Consider the following 9,955-nt stretch of genomic DNA (forward strand, 5'->3'; position numbering starts at 1 on the left):
GTTTTTTGGAGGGGAAACTAGGAATGGAGAAATTTACATGTAAATAAAGAAAATATCTAAAAAAAAAGTTGTCATGAAGTGTCAGTATAAATGTAATATATACACATATATACCTATAATAGTTTAGAACTGCATACAAATATACAGTTTTTTATTTATTATATAATATATAATATGTGAATATAAAGGACACAGTCTGAGAAGACTTAGGTGGAAACAAGGAACAGGATCTAAAACCTGGAGTAGAAGTCATCTCCCCTGTAAAATGGCAAAGTACCTAGATGAATTGTTTCTGTCCCAGGAATGTTAGGAAGGTTGTAATTTGAAACAATGAATCAGAGTATTCAGGAAATACTTTAAAGAATTTAAGCACTCAGGATGTAATTGCATGAGATAGAGTTTTAGAAGAGAGAAATAAAAATATAAACAAAATGAACATATTTTCTTTTTTGGGGTGGAGAGGGCGAATGCAGTCCCCCACTACCACAAATTATACAGTCGAGTTTCCTGCATTTGGGGAAATCACAGGGGCCAGCATATCTGGAGTGCAATGGACAAGCCTCGCCCTGGGAAAACCACCTTCGTGATCATGGTATCTCCCCTGCCAGGTAAATATGAACATATTTTCAATATCAGAAAATTTCTGTCTGTCCATGAGAAAAATTTAAAAAGTATGCTTAGGAGATAAAATCAAGAATACTGTAAAGGAATGATTTTTAAAAAGAGAATAATAATGTGTACTGGGCCCATGGATTTTTTTATCTCTATAAATTAAAAAAATATATTGTAGTCCTTTGGACTTCAGTATATCTTATACTGGAGGCAGCATCTAGAACCCGTTTCACTGAATCATGTCTGTGGAGGAGGAATTGGTAATCTGTTTCCTGCCTTTTGTGTCTTCTGGTGGCTCTTGGACTTAGGTCACTCTTCAGGTCTCTGACTTTTCTGTGTGTGAAAGAAGGCCTACCTCTCTCTTTTAAGGTTACAGTGGTCACATTCAGACTCAAGGCAGGTAGAATTAAGCACCTTAAGATCTTTCCTCACAGCTGGAAGGGTGTGTTTCCATATAAAATGAAGCTTGCAAGTTCCAGAGGTTAGGGCATGAATTTTTGAGGCTTTTTTTTTTCATATCAGTATACTGAGGCTTCTTACTTAATATTTTCTCTCAGTTTTCTCTCTCTCTCTTTCCATTAAACACATCTTCTAATAGTTTTAGTCAACACATGCATGAGAAAATTGAGGTCCTGTATTTTAAAGGCTTCATATGTGATGGTAATTTTGTGCATAGAATGTTAGGATGGAGAACAATCTTGTTTAGAAAGGATGTTAGCATGGCAGCACATGCCACTTTCACTGTTATTCTTCAAAAATAATGTTTTAAAAGACTTGGGACATTTAAACTCTCTATGAATCATCTATCAGTAGTGTGAACTCATTTGAAAATGTTATTTAATTTGTGCTTTCATTTTTCAGTCTTTCCCAATTTTTAAATCAAATAGTTGAATGAATGGAGTGTAAAACTTTAGCTTTAAACTATTTCAGTCCTATATAATTAGTATGACAAAGTTGATAAATAGAACACAGTCATATTTATCTCATAACAATTGGTAAACTATTCAATTGTCCTAGTTAGTTACTTTTGCATAATAAAACACCATGACCAAACCAACTTGGGGAGACCATACACTCTCATATCACCATTCATCATCAAAGGAAGTCAGGACAGGAACTCAAACAGGGCAGGGACCTGGAGGCAGGAGCTGATGCAGAGGCCATGGAGGGATGCTGCTTACTGGCTTGCTCATGATAGCTTGCTCAGACTGCTTTCTTATAGAGACCAGGACCACCAGCCCAGGGATGGCATCACTTACAATGGGCTGGGCCCTTCCCCATCAATCTCAAATTAAGAAAATGTTCCCCAGACTTGGCTATACCTCAATCTTAGGAAGAGACGTTTTTTTTCAACTGAGGATCTCTCCTCTCTAATGACTAGCTGTGTCAAGTTGAAATAAAACCATGCAGCACATGAATAAAATTAATGAAAATTCAATGTTATTTTCATTTTTATAATACATATTTTATTTATCCTGAATCTTTTGATAGAGATGTTAGCTTTAATTGAACAAATTAACTTACACACCAGAATCTAATACAATGATCTGAATTTCAGGAACCATAATTTAGTTGATAGGTTTTATCATGTGGAATAATTTGTATAATGCAGTGCCCTAGTGAAAGTATTCAGACTGAAATAAGCATGCAACTCAATGAGGAAAAAATTAAAGTCCATCAGAAGTTACCAGCATTGGTAGAAAAAAGTAGTTTTAGTGAATAATGAAGCCTGTGGGAAAAGCCAACCAAAAGTGTCAAACTTTTCCAATTTATTAATATATGAAATATTGGAAAAATATTTCATGAACATAATTAAAGTTATACTAACATAACAAAAGGAAACATTCTTCATAAAATATGACATCTTATTATTAATAGCAATAGCTAAAACACATGCAGAAACAGCTAAATGATTAATATAAATTAATGTGTCAACACTACTATTCTAGTTATTTTTACGTTCAGAAGTTTCCGTGCTTTAACAGAAATGAATGTTTTTTTGTTTTTTTTTTTTTTTTTTAGGAAGTGTTTTACTTTTGAAACTTTATTTTAATAATTACTGCTTTACATGCATGTGGTGCTTTGAATGAAAAATGTCCCTCATAATCTCTGGTATTTGAACATTTGGTCACTAATTGGTGGCATGGTTTTAGGTGGTTTAGGAGATATAGCCCATCAACAGAGGCCGACTTTGAATATGGTTAGGTTTGCCTCACTTCCAGTATGTGCCTTTTGCTTCATGCTCATGGTAAAGTTCTCTCTTCATGTTTGCAGTAAAGAATGTGAGAACTCATCTTCTTGCCAGATTAGAATCACTTTTTATTTCTTATTCTTTGAATTGTTGCAATGCTGCTGTGGCTGGAGACTTTTCCCGTTATGGTAGACTTCATGAAACTTTGTTCTCTCTGGCAGCTTTATTCTTCATGGGGGTGGAAGGGGAATATTTCTTAGAATGCCGTAAAACCTAATTTTATGGTTTTTCTCTGGTGTTACGTTTTCACTCATTATTTTCTTCAATTATTTTAAAAATAAGCCTTCGTTCACATACTGCTTCTTTCGTTTTTGGGCCATATAATCATTTCAGTTCCGGGGGGGGGGGCTTCATCAAGATCAAACTGTTACTTTTATGGTTTACAGGCTTGTAGATTACGGGCTTTTCCCTTTACCTAACACCTCTACTTTCCATCCTGTCTTGCCCTGTTTGTGGAAAAACTTGCTGTAAAGTAGTTTTGCATTTCTGCTTGTATTTCTTCCCAAAACCAGTACATATACTATTTTGTCAGCTTGGGAATTTCTGTTCTCTTAAATAATGTTAATTCTGGCTTTATGCATCTATATTTTAGAGGCACAGTTCCCACCTTCTTATGGTAGAATGTTTTAGATGTTTTTCCTTGTGGGCTTCATTGTGGTTTCCCTAGGCTGCTGGCTCTTAGATTTAACACAGCACAGAGTCTCTGCCGTGCAAACACTCAGCGTTGTAGGTTGGCTTCAGAAGTAGACACTGAAGTTAGGGTTTATGTGGAGCTGACTTATTGCCCTTATTAGTAAGTCTCCCAAGAAAAGCAAGAACATGGAGAAATCAGACTGAAATGGGCTTTTGGCCAAGCAATGGTAGGATGCCAAGGGAAATATTGGGTAGAATCCCACTTGGGAATATTTGGGGTTTGAAGGAAGTTTGAAGGTCATTCTTTAGGTTCATCCTCATTGTAAGGAAATGTGAATGATTGCAGAGCAATTAAAGGCTTAATTAATTAATTGGCATTCCCAGGATGTTCATTTCATACTATTGTTCAATGGAGGAACTAATAGCTTGAAGCCACTTTCTAGGCAAAGAGATGAAGTGAAGGTATACAGAGAGATAGTATCAAGAGTGCGAAAGAGTCAGGGCAGAGGAGTGACTTGCCTATTGCAGCCCATCTTCTGACTGGGCCTAAAACTAGAGCTAAATGCAGTATAAGTCTGTTTGTAGGTCTACCCCTTATTGTTGCACTGGTGAGAAAAGAATAGCCCCTGTTTCCACATCTTCGGAAATCCTCTGGATTTCAGCATCACCTTTAGTCTTATAGTAAAAATTAAAATGATGTCATCTTGTCCATTTTTTAAATGAGCTTGAAACAGGAAGGTATTTTCCTGAGTGTATTCCTCCAGGGCATAAGAAAGAAATGGAATGTAGTATGGATAATTTAAAAAGGAGCAAGCAAGGCAGGGAGATACATTTCTTTGCATATAAATTGATGGCATAGGCAAATAAAAGAAACAACATGGGTTCTTTTAAAATGACCTAGTTTCTTTACAAGCTACTGGGAAGAATTTTGAAGCTAGGTTGGCCTTCAGGTAGTATGTTGAGTGTAGAATGACTTGAAATTAGTAGATTTTCTTATAAAATTACAAGAAGGTATTTTCTGTAAAATACAGACTCCTGACTATTTTATTAGTAATGTGCTGAAGATAGCACAAAATGCCTTACCAAATCCGTGTTGCTGTAATCATGTAATTTCTCAAGAGTAAGAATCATAAAACTTAGGTGACGCCAGATTCCATACCCTTTTATTATGCTTTCCATGCTTTCTAAATATAGTGACCTAACAGACACAGGCAAGTTAGTGAAGCAAAATAGCACATAAATGAAACCCAGAATCTTATTATTGAGACATGACTTTCCTTTACAGGGACTGATCTGATTTGTAAGGCTGCACAGGAAGAAATGATCTCTCTCTCTCTCTCTCTCTCTCTCTCTCTCTCTCTCTCTCTCTCTCTCTCTCTCTCTCTCTGTGTGTGTATGTGTGTGTGTGTGTGTGTCTGTCTGTCTCTTTGTGTGTGTCTGTACAGGTGAGCACATTTTAAATAGATTTGAGGAAATCAGACTACCATTCCTTTGTTTCTGGAGGCTACAACTTAAGTCAAAGGATTTGTTTTCTCCTCAGAGTGCTTTTCACTGGCCACACTTTCTAAAACAAAATAACAAAAATGAAGACTGAGGGAAATGACACAAAAACAAGTTAGTGGTATTATGGCCAATAAGCTGTAGGGTCAGACCTGGGTGGGTCACTGGCTTTTCAATTCAACTTTTGCTGTCTTTGTCAGGCACCATAACTCTCTTTAGACACCCAGTTCTTCATCTGCAAAGTGTGCATGAAAATCACATTTTGCCATGCTAGTGGTGTAGAGGGGTCAGGTGATGTCATGATGCGTATGGTCCATCACAGCCAGTAAATAAATGCAGTGATCTTGACACTATTGTAACACTGCTGCTTGACTATGAGTAACAGCTTATGAAACATATTTCTGTTAGTTACCTTTATGATAATTTAACAGTGCATACGGCAGATGCAGTCTGCTTTCTGCTCTGTTTCTTTTCTTCTTTATTCCCTCCTCCTTCCTTTTCTTCTATAGGTCTATGTGTTCAATTCATATTCCCAACATATTAAAATAACTCCCATTGCTGCCATATGTATTATTAAATCAGGAAATACAATCTCTCTAAAACACCAACTGAAAATACACAGACAGTTACAGAAGCCTTTCCAGGTTTCAGCCAGACCCCCAGGGACTCAGTGCACTGGTATTTTAAGCAACCTACTTCCTCTCTTTCAAGAATGGCGAAGGAAAATTATGTCCTAATTCCAGACACTATGGCGCTCTGTGTACTTTGCCTATTAATTTACTATAAAGCTCAGCTAGAGCATGTATTTAGTTTTTCATCATAAAAGAATCATACATTTTAAACAAAACAAACTACACTATAGACCCAAATACAGTAAGAACATTTTTTGCCAAGTAGAACTGCCAACTTTCTGAGATACACTAGGCTAATAGGTCATTCATCACTCAGTCATGGTCAAGACCTGCATGGCTTCAGTTAATAGTCTTCGTTGATTTTATTATGTAAAGGTTAACAATAGACAGACCAGTTCTGGTCTATTGTGAAGTCTATGTCTGTGTTTTAAATCATATTTCTAAAAAAGGCTTTTCAAACAGACACTGGCCCCTTTTACTTGCAAATGACATTTGTTGAGGACTTACTATGACTGTAAAGGTGGCCAGACTCTTCACAAGAAGAAAAACATGTCAAATGACTCTTTTTTTCTTCTTTTTTTTTTTTTTTAGAAAACAAAAAGCAAAGGATTAATATTTTTCTGTTTCTTTTCACACGAATTGAGTGTCTTTTCTGGGAAACAACAGAAAACTCATTAAGAAGGTCAAACTACCCTTGGGATTAGATGGTACTGTATAAGAGCTATAGATTCTGATGTGTGCCCTAAGAAGGATATCCTAGGGATATATGCAAGGTTTGAACACTTCTGTAAATCATAGGTATTGACAGAAAAGGATACCAAACATGCCTTTACTAGGAAATCCTAGGAATTGTGTGAGAATTAAATAAATTGATATGGTTGTAAATATCACTACACTCATACAACTGAATAAGAACTCAAGAAATCCCTTTGTGTGTATCCCAGTGACTATCTATCACTAGGCTTGATGAAGCACATGCACTCTGTCATGGTCTATGGATCATGTGAAGCTTAGTTCTTGACAGTCAGTAGCTAGACATACATTACTCTACCATTATGACAGCTCCATGCAATTTTAGTTGCTGCTAATGTTTTGTTTATCTCATGGATAATAAAAATCTAAACCATATTGTTGTTTGTCCTAAGGGGCTGCAAACCCTTCAACTTCTTGGGTTCTTTCTCTAGCTCCTTCATTGGGGACCCTGTGCTCAGTCCAATGGATGGCTGTGAGTCTCTACATCTGTATTAGTCGGGTACTGTCAGAGCCTCTCAGGAGACAGTTATATCAGGCTCCTGTCAGGCAGCACTTGCTGACATCTACAATAGTGTGTGGGTTTGATGATTGAATATGGAAAGGATTCCCAGGTGTAACAGTCTCTGGATTGTCCTTCCTTCAGCCTCTCCTCCACAGTTTGTCTCTGTAACTCTTTCCGTGGGTATTTTGTTCCTCCTTTTAAGAAGGAATGAAGTATCCACACTTTCCTTCTTATTGAGTTTCTTGTGATTTGTGGATGGTACTTTCTGTATTCTGATCTTCTGGGCTAATATTCACTTATCAGAGAGTGCATAACATGTGTGTTCTTTTGGGACTAGGTTACCTCACTCAGGATGATATTCCCCAGATTCATCCATTTCCCAAAGAATTTCATAAATTCATTGTTTTTAATAGCTGAGTAGTACTCCATTGTGTAGATGTACCACATTTTCTGTATCCATTCCTCTGAGGGACATTTGGGTTGTTTCCAGTTTGTGGCTATTATAAATAAGGCTGCTATGAACATAGTACCCTCAAAATTCCCAGAGACTAAACCATCAACCAAAGAGCACACATAGTGGGACTCATGGCTCCAGCAGCATATGTATAGCAGAGGATGGCCTAGTCGGTCATCAGTGGGAGGAGAAGCCCTTGGTCCTGTGAAGGTTTATGCTCCAGTGTAGGGGCATGCCAAAGCTAGGAAGCAGGAGAGGGTGGGTTGGAGAGCAGGGGGAGGGAGGAGGGAACAGGGGTTTGTTTTTTGTTTTTGTTTTTGATATTTTTTCGGAGGGGTAACCAGGAGAGGAGATATCATTTGAAATGTAAATAAAGAAAATATCTAATAAAAAATCTAAACCATAAAGATTTAAATTAGTTGCACAAAAATAGTGGCCCATAGTATTGGATCAATTTTTGGACCCATCTCTACCCAACCCCTGAATCCACCCACACCTTTCCTACTGTGCTACATGACTCTAAATTTGGTAAATTTCAAACCACATGCATGTATCAGGTAATAGCCTAGGCTAACTCAAAATCTGAGTCTTTCTTGTTCACTGTTTGAACCTTGGTTCCTTTCTCTTTGGTCTTAGTTCAATTCTGTATGAGACATTTCAGTAAAGTGGTAATGAAGGGCCTGTGACAATGCAAGGCAAAAATTAATTGAACTAGGAATGTCAGAACAAGCAGGGTGAACCTGACTGGGCAGGCATGGCTGAGGACATGGTAGTTTATAGGGAGATATGACAGCATTTCTGTGGAATTGATAATGAGTTGGAGAGTTTGTTTTGCAAAACCGGTTTTAATGTTAAGTACATTTTATATCACACAAAGATACTAGCTATGAGTAGTGAATATATACAAAAGAATCTCCTACCACAGTAATTTTTCGTGCACTATAAATGCATTGTATTGCTAATGGATCAAGGTATAGTTTATTTATCATATGCAATAGTGTATGCTAAATTGCTTTCTCATCAGTTTCGTGCTAGGGTTGATTTATCTTTGGAGAGAACAGAATTTAGTAGATGGGCTGCAGTTTGTTAAAGGAAAACACATTATTTCACTAAGATAATCTACTTTAGTCACTAACTCTCAAAAAGAATTTTCACCTCTGAGGCCTTTACTGGTGGATTCTGTACCTTGATAATTAGGATTTCATGATCAGATAACTCAGCTGTAGAAAAAAATTCACCTGAATTGCTGTTGGAAAACACCAAATGGAGAACCAGTGTTCTCATGCTAAGCTGTTTTCTAAAAAACAAACAGATAAAATCAATAATGTAAAATACCAGCGCTGTCTACCTCTTTTTAAGATTCTAGTGAATGGAAGTTGGAGGTGTGATCGAAGGTTGGAATAGTAAACAAGAAAGACTCAGATTTTGAGTTAGCCTAGGCTGTTACCTGATCCATGCATGTGGTTAGAAATTTCCCAAATTTCGGAGATATTGCGGCAGAGTAGAAAAGGTATCGATGGGTTGAGTGTTTGCTTAGAAATGGGTCCAAAAATGTCTCCAAAACTGCAGGCCATTATTTTGGTGCAACTAACATATATCTTTATGGTTTAGATTTTTATTATCCATGAGACTCAAACCAATCGATAGCAGCAACTGAAGTTGCATGGGGCTGTCATCAGAGAAGAGTAACATGTGGCTACTGAATGCCAAGAACTAAGCTGGACATAAGCTGGACCATGTCAGAGTATGTGTTTCATAAAGCCTGAGTGACAGTCACTCAGATACACACAAAGAACTTACAATATCACTTAGAAGGGAGATATCCCAAAGGATTAAAAAACATATTTCTGGGGAAAGATGGGATAAGAATTGGTTTGTTGAGTTCGGTCCTGCTAGGATATGGATTTGAGCTTCAATTTAGAGGATGAGTAGAGAGCTTGAAATGATGCCATTGCCTGAAGAAGAGAAATGTGTATTAATACTCCTCAGACCAGTGATGCCACAGCAGAAAGGGTGAGGGAGAAATTATAGGCAATATTAAAGATGTGGGTTTTTGCCCTCTAGCACTGAAAATCCAATGAATAATTTCTAAGGTGTTGGGGGGTGATGATGTAATTATATTTCATGACTGTGTGTCAGAAAAACAGCTTATGAGAGACAAGAAAATCATACGATATTTGTATAGTCCAGATGAGAAAGTGGCTACTTTGGCGAAGATGCTGTAGAATTATAGACAGAAGGAAATACTTTGTGATTTTTATGATCGACTGCATGAGCATGCTGTTGAGATGGAGGACCCAGGCCTGATGGACTGTATAGATGGTTGCATGGTGCTGTGTTTTGAGAGAAAAGAGTGCTAAAGGGGAGCTGGCGAGATGGCTCAGTGGGTAAGAGCACTGACTGCTCTTCCAAAGGTCCTGAGTTCGGATCCCAGCAACCACATGGGGGCTCACAACCACCTGTAATGAGATCTGATGCCCTCTTCTGGTGTGTCTGAAGACAGCTACAGTGACTTACGCCAGAGCGAGCAGGGCCGGCAGAGGTCCTGAGTTCAATTCCCAGCAGCCACACACATGATGACTTATGGCCATCTGTGCAGCTACAGTGTACTCATACAA

The 9,955-nt window shown here is 37.6% G+C and overlaps 1 non-coding gene across 1 annotated transcript; it reads right to left on the minus strand.

Moving 5' to 3' along the window:
• Positions 1–452: 452 nt before the first annotated feature.
• LOC116084039 lies at positions 453–616 on the minus strand. Its single transcript, XR_004116006.1, has one exon. It is a non-coding gene; the product is annotated as a U1 spliceosomal RNA (small nuclear RNA).
• Positions 617–9,955: the final 9,339 nt, after the last annotated feature.

This window comes from Mastomys coucha, unplaced genomic scaffold (genome assembly GCF_008632895.1).
Source record: "Mastomys coucha isolate ucsf_1 unplaced genomic scaffold, UCSF_Mcou_1 pScaffold8, whole genome shotgun sequence".
Lineage (NCBI taxonomy): Eukaryota > Metazoa > Chordata > Mammalia > Rodentia > Muridae > Mastomys > Mastomys coucha.